The sequence below is a fragment of the Dipodomys spectabilis genome, unplaced genomic scaffold (assembly GCF_019054845.1).
Source record: "Dipodomys spectabilis isolate Male_0828 unplaced genomic scaffold, ASM1905484v1 ptg000455l, whole genome shotgun sequence".
Classification (NCBI taxonomy): Eukaryota; Metazoa; Chordata; class Mammalia; order Rodentia; family Heteromyidae; genus Dipodomys; species Dipodomys spectabilis.
The window spans coordinates 1,666,164-1,679,224 of record NW_024871132.1 but is presented as its reverse complement, the minus strand read 5'-3'; the positions used below and the strand labels follow the sequence as shown (position 1 = coordinate 1,679,224).

Genomic DNA, 13,061 nt, shown 5'->3' with positions numbered 1-13,061 from the left:
AACCACACCTCAAGAATGTTAAAAAAATATTAAAACCAGGTGTATAGATATGGGAAATCCAACTTTTATAATTGTTTTCTCCTTTGTTTACCAAACTAATGGTGTTATGACCAAGATGGCCCTAGCATTCCCCTCAACTTAGAAGTCTTTATGATTTAAGGTCCTAACTTGCCTCTTCTTGGAGCATTTACCTTAGAAACTTTTCTGTCTCTTGAGATGTAAATCTTCTCAGATTACAGCCCAGGAGTGTCTCTTAAGGTCTTGAGAGCCACACTTGAGAGTTGAAGGAAGACAGAGCTCCTGTCTCTAGACTCTGTAAGAGCATAAGAGGCTAAGTTTAGTAAAGCCAATTATTGCACACAGGAAGCCTGTGATTTTCTCCCTCTTATCCCAATTGGTGAAAATGTCTTATACTCTTGGGGTAGAGTTGAGAGTTCTGATCTCTGCTAATGCAGTAGCCTGAATAAAGCATTCCTTTCCTGTTGAATTGGTGCAGCCAAATATTTGCCTTGGAAATACAAAACTCATATTGAGATAGTTTAAAAAGGAAATATATTCTCATACAAACAATTTGTCTTAATTAGATGTGTATATAAGATATATTGACCTTTTCTCTAAATAAAAAAGTAAAAACAAGATTTTAAATTTACTCTCTGAACTCTCAAAGAGTTTGCAAAAACCAAACAAAAAAAACCTTGAAACAAACAAAAACCAAGTCTTAGTAGTTTAAATTCTCCATGTATCCACATAACCTTACAATTATGCAGCATTTATGTTACTCTGTTGAATGCTTTTGGCCCAGATTTATCATTCTGTCTTGATATTCTCTCCCTCAGCAGTTGGGAATATTTTGCTACTATGCCTATGATATTTATCTTTGGTGTGTGTTTTGCTGTTCTTAAATGCCTTTGGCTAAGTAAATGTATTTATTTTATTTGGTGTCCTTTGCTTTGTAAAATATTTTCTCACAGATATCACTGACTTTCTGTAGCTCTGAATTCTTTTAATATTTTTAAAGGTAGCTACCTTTGTTACCAACTTTGAAAATCCCACTTTTGTAATGAATATACCTCTGTTTAAGAAGAAAAGATTTTTGAGGTCAAAGGGTTTTTGAAAATTATGAGGAAAAAAAACAATACACAGGGAGAAAAACACAATATAAATGTTTCAAAACATTATTAAAGTGAATGCTATATCCTGAGGTTTATTTTTATCAAGTCTAATCATTTTGGGGAAAAGACAGACATTTTAACTAAGGAAATTTATCAAAACTTCACGTTTATTTTTTCCTGGTTTTTCAATTAGAATTTTAGTATATTTAAGTATAGCAGCAAGTACACACATTGTTGATCTGTTACTTATTAGGAGAGAATTCCTTTTCAGAGATGATGGAAATTGAGGCAAATTGTAACAGTGTTCACAGACAAGACCTACAAAACAGGATGGCAGGAGGAAGTCATGATATGTTCGCCATCTCAACACCCAGAGTAGGGGGCAGATGATCATGGGTTTCAGGGGTGTCATGGGTGTCAGGGGCTACATAGTTAAACCCTATCGCAAACGTGAATGAATGAATAGATAAGTATAAACATAAATAAAAGAATTGTAAGCATTTATCCAGTTCCTCCACCGCAGGTGTAACTTGGTTTTCAGCTATTATTGAACACACTCTCCGTGGAAGCTCGTTGTTATCCTTCAACAGGACAATTTCTGCGCTCTGATTTGTGTCCTTCAGGGAAAGTATGGGGGTTGGGTGCTTTGCTCAGTCTCATCACTGAGAGCTTGGAATGTTTTCCTGGCCAAGGAGCTGCCACTGCTTGAAATGGTTCAGAGGCTCTTATCCATTAGAGCCACCCCACTCCCTCCACTGCCAATCACCATGATAGTTTTCTTTCCCCCTTGACGTATTCTAGGATCCTGACAAAGGACTTGAATAATGCTTAGAAAGCTACTGAGGAGCAACAAAGCACCAAGACTGACTTTACTATCTGCACCTTCTCTCTTATGCTAGAGCTACATTATGAGGGGGAGAGATTTCCAGCTGCAAAGTCTATCTCTTTAATAAAATTACAAGTGATCTACAATGGAAAGACATATCATTTGGTTATTATTTAGATGAATGTTGACTAATTTACTTTCCCATTTTTGTGGTTTTTAGAGAAAGAACATGAAGACATAAGCTAAAAGAGAAGGTATGTAGTGATAAACTTCATAAAATATATCTCTTTCAAAATGATGCCATATGAAATTTTATATATTGTAGTAAATGGAATCCTGAGCAATAGAATTCTTTTAGCCCCCCCTGCCAATAATCTTTTTACCTAGATCTCTATCATCTATTTAGCCTATCCATCATTTCTTAAATTCACTGCGTTAGTACAATAATTAGTTGAAATAGCCTTCACGTATTTCTCATTTGGGAGGATCCCAATTTCCTCTCATGAAGTATCTGATTACAGTCTTTTTTTAAATTCTGATTACAGTCTTTAATCAGTATATATTGATTGTATTTTGAACCCATGATGTGTCTTTGCATGGCCATATATTTATTTCAGCGTAGATTTCTCAACAAATAATAAACCACTCACAATGTATCCAAAACCCGAGCTTAAAGGCCATATCCACATCAACTGATTTCTGCTGGAAAAATTCCTTTTATTTCAGAAAAAAACAACAAATAACCAAAATGTAAATGTCAGGATTTATGAAAGGAGTGCCTACATTTATCTGTAGTACTTTTTCTTTTAATCTAAAGTATTTCTTATTCTTTATATATCTGTTTCTATAGGATAAAGATTCTATACCCTGTCATTTCAAACTTCTATTGGCTGCAGAAAAATTCATTTACAGCTCAGAGTATGAAGCTTGAAATAAGTCACCATGGTAATGTCTAAGAATATTAGAGTTCAAAATGCACCCTCTAGCTATCGACAGCAGCAGCTGCTCAAGACTAAAACCAATATTGTCAAGCTGAAATCTGTGGACGCACATATGAACAGATGTGGTCCTAGGACTCCACCAGACCTAGAAGGGAACAAAAACACAGTGACCAAGATTTGAAAAGGTAACATGTAATCACTCATAAGCTAATGCACATCAAGACCAAATTTAAAAAGAAATGTCTTAGATTGAAGGATTTTAGAGAGACCTGAGAATCTGGGGCTACAAGGGAATGATGCCTGCAACTTAATTTCAAATGGTCCATAAAATACTAATATGAATAATATGTGTAAAATGACTTATCATATACATATATAATATGCCTGGTATATGAGTATTTTATACCAAGCCAAACACATTAAATACAAAGTAACATTTAGGAAATCAGGATGAAAGGTATAGGGAAGTATTCATAATGTTTTTGAACTTTTCTGTATGTCTAAATTATTCTACAAGAAAACCTTTCAAAAGTAGAAAATTTATCAAACATACATATTTCTTGAAAGTATCTTTATTATTGATTTCAAGGATGTCAAAGAAAATTTTGTATGAAGATGTACCAAATACCTACTTACGCAGCATTGTTTCAAAAGTTTACTATCTTCAATTCTACCTCCTCAAAACACATTGAAAATCAAGAAAAATGAGCTTTATGGGAAGCTGGGCACTGGTGGCTCACTCCTATAATCCTAGTTACTCAGACAGCTGAAGTCTGAGTATGATGGTTTGAAGCCAGCCTGTACAGAAACATCATTGAGACTCTCATCTCTAATTAGCTTGTAAAAAAAAGCGGGAAGTGGAAGTGTGGTTCAGGTGGTAGGGCTGGTAAGAACACGAAGCTCTGATTTCAAGTCCCAGTACAGAATAAAAAAAAAAGAAGCTTAGGAATAAAAATTTAAAACTTTCATTTAAGATGAAAGCAACATGAATGGATACTAAGAAAATGATACTCGATCACAAAATTGCTATTCTAATTGGGTATTAAAGAGTTATTTGTCTTAACTAGTTTTGTAAAATAAAAGGTGTCTTTTAAAGACTGTATTAAACTTGCATTAATTTACTAAATTAAAGGAAACAATTTTGAAGACTGTATCTCAAAGATTGCCTGCAAACATTTTACTGATAGAACAATCCTCCATTTCTCGGAGTTCTTCAATTAATTCTGTAAAGAAAGATATGAGACATAAAAGAAAAAAGGCACAAGATTTAACAGCTGTAAATTAATTACTTATTCTAATACTTTTATGAATTTAATATTGTGCTGAACCAGAAATAAAAATTAAAAATGGAAATAGTAATAATGAGTGAAAAGGTTTGCTGCCTGCCTTGAATTCATCATTAGGAAAGGGCAAGAAAGGTGCACATGTGCAATTACAGCAGACAGCTTCATAGCACAAATCAGCCTTGTAATGTGATGGGAAAATGTGCTTTGCTGGCAGCCTTGGGAAGACTGGCTGTTAGGAGACACACATGGGAACCCAGGCACTGTCTTTTGAGAGGCAGCAGGTGAGGGACTAAGGAGGGAACATGTGTTCTACAAACAAGGAGGCAAATATGTGCGCACACACACACACACACACACACACACACACACACAATAACTGGACCACCATTGTGGGTAAAAGTTGGATAAGAAAGGAGAGAGCCTTTGGGTAGCTTCTTATCAGAAAGCTAATATGGAGTACTATCTTCTCTTCTGAAGACACGTCTTTAAAAATAAAAACTGAAGGAAAGACTTGGAAAAAATTATATTAAGTGAAGTAAGCCAGGCCCAAAGAAACTTAGGTCCCATGGTTTCCCTTATTTGCAATATCTAGTATATGTCTGAGTCAAGCAGAAAAGGTCAGATAAGTTAATGTTAGGGAAATGAACCCTAAGATATGTATTCAAATGTTTTTTTTTCTTTCATGCAATTGTTTCTAACACATTTATAAGATTATTTCTTTGTTGCTTTGTATGTCCCTCCCCCACAGTATAACCCCTGCTTTCACAGTATTTGATGTCGGTATAATTTGTGGAGGGGAAGGGAAAAAAGAAATCGTTTAAATAGGGATACAGGTGGATCCATTGCAACAATGTGATGTACAAGTCCTTATGTGGAAAAATGAACTTTACAACTTTGGTGGTGGGGGGGAGGAGGATTGGGAGAGGGGGCGGGGGGGAGTATGGGAAGGGATAGGAAGGGGAAACAAAGGAGGAGGCTACAATGCTTGATAAGAAATGTACTCATTATCTTGCCCAAGTAATTGTAACCCCTCTGTATAGTATTTTCACAATAAATTAAAAAAAATAAAAACTGAAGTAGTGTTTTCAAATCTTAAAATGACTGAGGTGAACAGACAATGACTATCGTTTCTGAATTGTGTGATGTGTGTGTGTGTGTGTGTGTGTGTGTGTGTGTGTGTGTGTGTGTGTGTGTGTGGTGTGTGTGTGTATGTGATAGTCCTGGGATTTGAACTCAGGGCTGGCACATTGTCCCTGAGCTTTTTTTTCCCCCTCTGAAGGCTAACATCTACCAATCAAGCCACAGGTTTACTTTTGGTTTTTTGGTGGTTAATTGGCCATAAGATTCTCAGATTTTCCTTTGAATGGCGATCCTCAGATCTCAGTCTTCTGAGGAGCTAGGATTACTGGCATAAGCCACTGGTGCCTGGCATCTTGTTTCTATGTTAGATCTTGTTTGACCATTCATTGTCATGAGCAAAGGAGTCAGGAAAACAGTGTTTTCTTCCTGATACCACTCAGGAAATGACTCTGGAGTCTCAGCTTTGGTGGAAAAGAGATAAATCAGAATTAAGGATTCAATAATGTATATTCTGGCAATTTACAAGGGATAATCAGTCCCTTAAAAAGTTACTGATAAACAATTTTTAAGAAAGAAAAGGGGCTGTCAAAAACATATTTCTAGATAAAGTAATTCATAACTTTAAAAATGAAAGTTTGTAAGATTTAATATTTCTAATATTTTATCTTTCATGTATGACCAACTTCTAAGTAAGTTAATATTCATTACAGCAATAGCTTCAATATTTCAATAGAGAGAAACTTCTCTTACATTGTATCTTGTAAAGTTAGCATTATACCATTCAATAATACAACTCATAATTACCTTTCCATGAAACTCAATATATTTTCCCCTTGGAACTCAGTATCTGTGAATTAGTTTCTGCACCTGTTGGATGAATTTCCAGAAATGCTTCATGATTTTTTAGTCAAATACACAAGGCACTTAACTTTGAAGCAAGATATTGGAAGAATTGGATTTTGTCATGTGATTGCCAAAAACCAACCCAACAAGATATCCTCAGCTGAACCCAGAGACCAACCAACTGCACTTAATTAGAAGAGGAAAATAATCCTGAAAGAAAATCATTGATAATTTAAGGAGTTGTATTTATGTAAGGTAGATCGAATTCTGAAGGAACAAAAGGGGATGAAGTGTTTGTAAAAAAAAAAAAGAAAAAAAGTCTTCACTCCATACTGAAAGAACAAATTGTGCTTGGAAGGAACAGGTGGATGCAGTTGGTTGCAACTGAACACTACCGTGGTTAACCAAGTTCTAGGTTCTCCCCGCCTATGGGACACAAGGTGCAATCGTACTGTTACAAACCACCACGTTTTCTTTAGCTTTCCTATACTTTAACTTTTCAATTAGTATTAATTTTTTCTATCAATTTTCTTCAAGCTTTTAGTCACAATAAAATTTGAAATATGGCTAAGAGGTGACACTTAAGACAGAAATTAGTTCAAGATAGAGAGACTGACTTTTAAAGCAAGAATAGTACTTTCTAAAGATTACAAGTAAATTTTTATGTTACAGTTTAGAAAATCTCTCTGATTATTTTGATTACCTATGAGAATTTATTACAAAAGATTTTTGTAAAAAGAAAGAATTTGGTAAAACCCTGTGTTTTGGGTTAAAAACAAATTATAATCTTCCCTCCTTTCCAAGTGAAGAAACTATATATATGTATATATATAGATGTGTGTGTATATATATGCATATATATGCTTTTATATCAACTTTATTTCCAGAGCAAACCTACATGAATAACAATTCCCTCATCAATTCAAACTATTGTAGGAATCATATTTCTTTTTGCATTTACCAAAACTCATATCAACAATGAGTTTTGGGTTGCAAAAAATGATTTACTATTTGCACCTGTCTCTAAGTTGCAGCGTAGTTTTTGATATTAGGTTGACCTTTATTCACATCCAGACTAATTGAATTCTTTGAATTATTTAGTTTGAATTATTTAGTATTTAAAGACCCTGAAAAGATTATGAGAAGAAACAACAAATGAGACAAAAATGTAGACTGAAAGTTTGATGGACATGTTAATGTATTATATGCCTGAAACTTGTCTAAGACTTTTCTAATGCACTTTTGTATTTATTATCTTTTATAATAATTGTTCTACAAAATATTATTGTTCTAGGCTGGACGCTGGTGGCTCATGCCTGTAATCCTAGCTATTCAGGAACTGAGATCTGAGGACCACACTTCAAAGCCAGCCCCAGGCAGGAAAGTCCATGAGACTCTTATCTCCAATAAACCACCAGAAAACCGGAAGTGGCACTGTGTCTCAAGTGGTAGAGCACTCACCTTGAGCTGAAGAACTGAGGGACAGCACCTAGGCCCAGAGTTCAAGCCCCATGACTAACCAATAAATAAATAAATAAATATAGGTTTTATATATATATATATATATATATATATATATATATATATATATATATATATATTTTATTGCTCTAAATGGACACAGGAGAAACCTGAGATACAGTGTTAATCTTCAGTGTTAATCTATGGATTTTCAAAAGTGTGTATAAGATTTGAATCCAAATCAGTCTTGATCCTTTCACCTTTGCCTTATGGGTTACCACTTTGTGCAGAGGGGAAGTAGAAAGATGGTCAAAGAAAACTCACCTGAATAAAAATAGAATGACACAATAATCTCTCCAACTACTTGTTTAGATAGCAGAGATCTTTATGTCAGGATTTCAATCTAAGACTAAAATAATTATTCTATTTATTTTTAGAGACTTAACATATATTATTTGACAGGCATCTTCTTAGGCTGCAGATACAAAACAAAATAATTGCTGTTCTTAATCCTAAAAAAACCATGTAATTTTCTGGCTGTAGAAGTCATTACTTGATTTCTACTTATTGACAACCCAGAGTCATGAATATAATTGTTGAAAGGTTGCTATGGAGGAGTAAGAAAACGTTAAAAACATGAAGTTATAGGTGATTTTGAGCAACAACTGAACTGTCTAGTTATGAAGAGGAGGAAAAAGTACTTGAGACAGAATAAGATGAGCCAAGACATCCATGGAGATGTTTAATTGTTTAAGTATGATTCACCTCTCTTCTGCATAGGGAAGGTTATATCTCATGGTTTTTCATTCGAAAGAAATAACTAACATTAGGTGGCATTTTTTTCATAAATTGAAAGATGTGCTAAAAATGGCTCTGTATTAAAGCATTAAAGAGCAGGAAGAAAATCTGATAGGGACTCCAATAGATTAGAAGAGCAAAAGCACGAGCTTCATGTGTGTCTGAAGTGTACTGCCTAGCAGGCACAGGCGGTGAGTTCAAAAGCCAGTGCCACCAAAAAAATCGAATTGATGACTTTTCTGCTGGAATGAGTTATTATTTGTATTCTACATGTGTATAAAATACAACCTATGTATGGAAATTTCTCTCTTCTAACAAGAATGGGAAATGTTTTCTAATTCATTTATAGCATAGCACAGTCACCCCCAAATATATTTATTTTAATTGTATGTTTTAAAATGTGTATATTTTAAAATGTAGCTGGCAACAAAAAGTCACAATTGATCTAAAGGCAATGCTTGGGATGTACTTCTAGACTAGATAGCTGCACAACAAAATAATCAAAGGAAAAGCAGAGTAAATGAAAACTTTTCCATTTCACTGATGGCAGTGTTACTGGTTTATAGCAACTGCAGCAAGGAATCCTACATATTCTGTGTTATGTACTTTAAGATTTTGAAAAATAAATTACACACATTTTGCAAATCTGCAACTTGTCAGGAGGAATAAAAGCGAGCTTGATTTCTCTTTTGAAATGACAATTGCTACTTTCGAAGAAAGTGGAAATTGGTACAGGAAGTCTGACAGATTTGTCAGGCTAGGAATCCTTTCCAATAGTAATGTGGAAACCCTCAGTCTAAAAGATGGAAACCACAAAGAGTGGTTAAAAAAATAAAACGTGTATTTTGGTAGCTAACAAATCTTCCTACTAGCAATTATGGTAGAATAATTAGAAAAGCTTTTATAATCAGAGAGTTCTCAGGAGAGCTTCAAGATGGAATGAAAGAAACAGGAAAATTGTTTTCATCTTAAAAATTTAAGAATAATGATAAATAATTCTTCAAAAACTTACAGAAGAAAATAACTCATTTGTCCATATTGTATTTCCTTTAACACATTCTTGACAGTGGACTTACAAATTATTACCTCCATGAATTTCTTGTCTTCCCATCCTGTAATATACCTGATAATTAAAGACTTTTTTCTGTTTAATTTTATTATTGTAGATCATCTCAGGTTAACATAATATCATCCTCAGTAACCAGAAAAAATTCCATTATTACGTATGAGGCACAACAACACGAAGAAGAAGGAAATACTTCTATTTCATAGATAGGAAAGTCTCTGATAAGTGGAAGTAAACATCCGTAGATATAATAAGATCAGTAGATAAAATTAGCATTTTGCTTCTTTCCGTTGCTTTTCCCTCCTTCTCTGTTGCGTTTCTTTTAAAGCAACTAATTGAAGCTTATTTCTTCTACATCAAAGAACAGAGGTTTGTAATATAGTCAAAATATTCTATTTGACCACTTTTCAGTTTTCTTTTACTTCTCATTTTCATTCTATATTACTGAGTTCATAATCTCTCTACATGAATGAACTTTCAAATTACTGCCACATTTTCAAATCATTTTCTCATGATTAAGGAAATTAAATTTTCTAGGAGAAGAAACTATAACTAATCATGATTGCCTTTTATCCAGAACATAAAAGTAAATAGCACAGAATTATTTTGTAGGCCAACTTATTAAATAAAAGTTGTTCACAGTTTGCTGAAGGAAGTAAAAATATGTATACCTTTGCTTCTATATAACTTTTGTGCTGGTCCTGGGGGCTTGAATTTAGGGTGTGGGTGCTGTCTCTGAACTTTTTGTCCTCAAGGTTAGTGCTTTACCACTTTAGCCACAGCTCTACTTCTGGCTTTTTGCTAGTTCATTGGAGGTAAGAGTCTCACAGATTTTCCTGACTGGGCTGGCTTTGAACCCCACTCCTCAGATCTCAGATTCCTGAATAGCTAGGAAGAGAGGCATGAGCCACTGGTGATGGCTTATATTACTTTTACAAACATTAAAACAACTTTCATTTTATTAGATTTTTGGTGTGCATTGATTCATTTCATAAATAATTATATCTATTCTATTCTGTACAAAATATTTAAATATCCTATTATATATTCCCTTTGTATGCCAAATACATACTTGCATGTACCAGACTGTCCACACAACCTGTTATCAGCCATTCAAGAATTTTTAATGGAATGACCACAACAATGCAAAGATTTACATGTTGGTTGAGGACAGATGATATACAAGTAAGTATACAAAAATTTCAGTACAATGATCTTCAGGGATAACAAAGAGGAGAAAGTTATAAGCCTGCTACAGTGTAAAAAACCACAATGGGCACTTAGACAATCTTAGAAGGTTACCCGGTATCCTCTGCAGGTGTACTGCTCGATTCATCTTCAAGGATTCTGCAATGCAGCCTGAAGCATGCCTAAAAGTAAGTTATTGTGGAGTCCCACAAGAACCATACCCAGGTGTTGGCTGGATCTAGAACTTGCTCTCTGCTTCTCCTGATTTTCTCTCATCATCAGCCTCAGTCATTTGGCTGATCATGAGGCAGGTCACCCAGAGACCCAGCATCTGTGGCAACAACAGCTCAGTGAAGCACGAAGGTGTTCAGTACTTGTTCTAACTAAAAATTCCCAGAGCAGGTCTCTGCCTGCTTCGGATTGAGTTACATCCCTTACCTTGGCTGAATGACCATGGCAACAGGGCCTATTATTGGGCAGGACTGGTTTAGTTGCTCTAGGATCTATCTGTTTGACACACCCTAGGTACCAATAAATAGTCATCAAAAATCAGTGTATGAAAGTGGATAATCACTTCTTTGTGTATTGTAGAATTAGGAGAAACATAAGATCAGGAAGGAATTCTGTGACCACTTGTCAGAGGCATGATGCAGATACTGATACATTTCATTTCTTATTCCCTTGGTCTTCAGTGGAGTTCACCTACAAGATAGAGGACACTTCTTGTCTAGGCAGAAGGTGGTTCAAGTGTGGCATACTCTGCTTCTCCACAGCCAAGTCTGTAGAGAACGGATCATCTTTTCATAGAAGGTCATTGTTTTACCTGATGGATTAGGAAGATTGTAAGGAAATCCTATGGCAGTGAATACAATTTAAACAATAAAGAGAATTTTCAGGAGTCATGTACAACTAAGCAAATGGGAAAACAAATGTAAACTTTAATTTGTTTTAGATTACTCAAGTAAACTTTCACAAAGAAATGTCTTTTGAGCATATAAGCTTACCATGTTGCATGTGTAGATTATATAGGAATCTAAGTGAATGAAAGTTCTCTCATAAAAGCTAGAAGGACAAGAGATAAATATGTCATTCTCCTTTCTCTAATCATCATCTTTGACAATTTTGACATTTCCCAGTAGGTAAACAAGAATCATACTACTGCTTTAAATAGTGTTCATTATGCAAATCAGCACTCATTTATATTAATTAACATAGAAATGCTCAGTAATTATAAAGAAATGGGATTAAAAACTATTTGTCACTTATATATATAGCTTTTTGTGCATAATACCCCTTCTATCATCTTCAAAAGACAAAACATAATTTCAGGAATATTTATGAATTTATTCATTTATTTTACAAGTCTTGCAAGTAGGGAAATTAATGTTCAAATTAAATATTCATGGGTCAATTTGTGCTATTGGTTTATATCTTGATATCCATATGTTATTTTTCTTCTCTCTGTATTCTATAAGAGAACCAAATGTAAACATAAGGCCTTGTTGTGTCCGTATATCACTAAAAAGTGAATTATAAACTCACTAAGGAAAAGCATTTAACTTATCCTCTCCTGTGAAGACAGGATTTCTCTAGGATTCCTAATTGCTCTATTAGAATTTTATATCTTCTATACTTATTGTATGAAGGAAGCTATTAGTAATGCAGTGGGTTTAAAATCTTTTTAGTTTTAGAATCCATGTATGTACTTAAAAGTTATTGAAGAGATGGGTGTCCATGGTTCAGGCTTATAATACTAGTTATTCAGGAGGCTGAGATCCAAAAGATTGTTTTTTGAGGCCAGCATGAACATAAAAGACCTTAGGGCATAGTGTGTAAAATTACCAGGAAAAAGCAAAACTGAAGATGTACATCACCGTGTTGTATGTAAGCCAAATGAGCATGAGGCCCTGAGTTCAAATCCCAGTACCCCTCCCCAATTATATATATGTATATATATATATATATATATATATGTATGTATAGAGAGAGGCAGATCTCTCTCTCTCTCTCTCTCTCTCTCTCTATATATATATATATATATATATATATATTTATGTGAATTGTATCTAAGAAAATCTAGGCTATATTATAAAATTTTAAAATAGCAATTAGAAGTATGTCATGGGCTGATGATTATAAGTACTGTACATATAAACTTAAGATTGTTTCCAAAATTAAATCCAAAATCCAAATTAAAATTTTGAGAAGGGCAATATGACTTGCATTGTCATATCTGTGGCTTAATAGAATTCTGTTTGGTAGATTTAGCTTCATAAAAATCAGTTGGATTCTCATAGCTGCTCCTGCAGTCACGATGTCAAAATGTCATTTTGATAGAAAGATCTAGCTGAAGAAAATCTGGTTCAAAGCAGCTTCTTAGTTGGAAAAGACATGTATTTTAATAGTTGTTTTTTTTTTTCAAAAAATTGTGGTTATTTTTCTTGAATAATATAAAAATTC

At 34.2% G+C, this 13,061-nt stretch overlaps 1 pseudogene; it reads right to left on the bottom strand.

Moving 5' to 3' along the window:
* Positions 1-7,028: 7,028 nt before the first annotated feature.
* LOC122098069 lies at positions 7,029-7,121 on the bottom strand (annotated as a pseudogene).
* Positions 7,122-13,061: the final 5,940 nt, after the last annotated feature.